The following is a 1,205-nucleotide window of genomic DNA, read 5'->3' as shown; positions in this document are numbered from 1 at the left end:
GAAATAGATAGCATTTCTACCATTCAAAAACTCAAAAAGGATCTGCCAGAAGAAGAGTAAACTCCTAAAATAAAGGAAGCTCAATATATGGATCACATAAAGGCTAGAAAGGGCAAAATTATATATTTTTAGATTTCAAGTGTGGCAATTTGGCTGAGCCAAGTGCCTAAATTAATAAAATAGACCTGGGAATGTACACTCCCCCGCATCCCGAAATCCTGAAGCCTACTTTAAATTTAGCCCACACAGTGCTCGCTTCGGCAGCACATATACTAAAATTGGAATGATACAGAGAAGATTAGCATGGCCCCTGTGCAAGGATGACATGCAAATTCGTGAAGTGTTCCAGTATTAAAAAAAATAATAATAATTTAGCCCGCACAATCTGCAATAGTCACCCTTGTGCTTATCATTGTTTTCTGAACTGTTAATAATTTCTCCTATTACTCCTCACTTGTCTGAAAACATAAGTATTTGTCTGTGGTAGCAAATATGCATTCCCCATTTAGTGTATATATTCCATAAAAAGTGGTCTGGATTGGACCTATTTTGCTTTTTTTTTCCTTAATAGTTTGATTTTTAGAGAGAGATAGAAAAGGAGAGTGAGAGAGAGAAACAATGATGTGAGAGCGAAACATCGACTGGCTGCCTCCTGTACGACCCTGACCCAGGATCAAACCAGCAACCTGGTCATGTGCCCTGATCAGGAACTGAGCCAGCAACCAACTGTGCCACACCGGCTGGGAAGGAAAAGCAATGAAAAGATATCAGAGATTATGAGTACACTAGAGACCTGGTGCACAAAAATTTGTGCACTCAGGGGGAGGGGGTCCCTCAGCCTGGCCTGTGCCCTCTCACAGTCAGGGACCCTCGGGGGATGACCACTTGCTGGCTTAGGCCTGCTCCTTGGGGGATTGGGCCTAAGATGGCAATCAGACATCCCTCTGGCAGCCCAGCAGCCTCGGGGGATGTCCACTTGCCAGCAGGGAGCAGACCTAAGTTGCAGTCAGACATCCTTAGCACTGCTGAGGAGGCAGGAGAGGCTCCCACCACCACCGCTGTACTGGCAGCCATCAGCCTGGCTTGTGGCTGAGCAGAGCTCCCCCATGTGGGAGCAAACTGACCACCAGAGGGCAGCTCCTGCATTGAGCGTCTGCCCCCTGGTGGTCAGTGTGTGTCATAATGACCAGTCATTCCCAGTCATT

The 1,205-nt window shown here is 46.4% G+C and overlaps 1 non-coding gene across 1 annotated transcript; it reads left to right on the top strand.

Annotated features, from left to right (window-relative positions):
- The first annotated feature begins 248 nt into the window (after positions 1 to 248).
- LOC111826057 lies at positions 249 to 355 on the top strand. The gene has a single exon (XR_002829300.1). It is a non-coding gene; the product is annotated as a U6 spliceosomal RNA (small nuclear RNA).
- The last annotated feature ends 850 nt before the right edge of the window (positions 356 to 1,205 follow it).

Source organism: Myotis lucifugus, unplaced genomic scaffold, assembly GCF_000147115.1.
Source record: "Myotis lucifugus unplaced genomic scaffold, Myoluc2.0 scaffold_52, whole genome shotgun sequence".
NCBI lineage: Eukaryota > Metazoa > Chordata > Mammalia > Chiroptera > Vespertilionidae > Myotis > Myotis lucifugus.
Note: the sequence above shows the minus strand (reverse complement) of the source record. Positions and strands in the feature narration are given on the sequence as shown.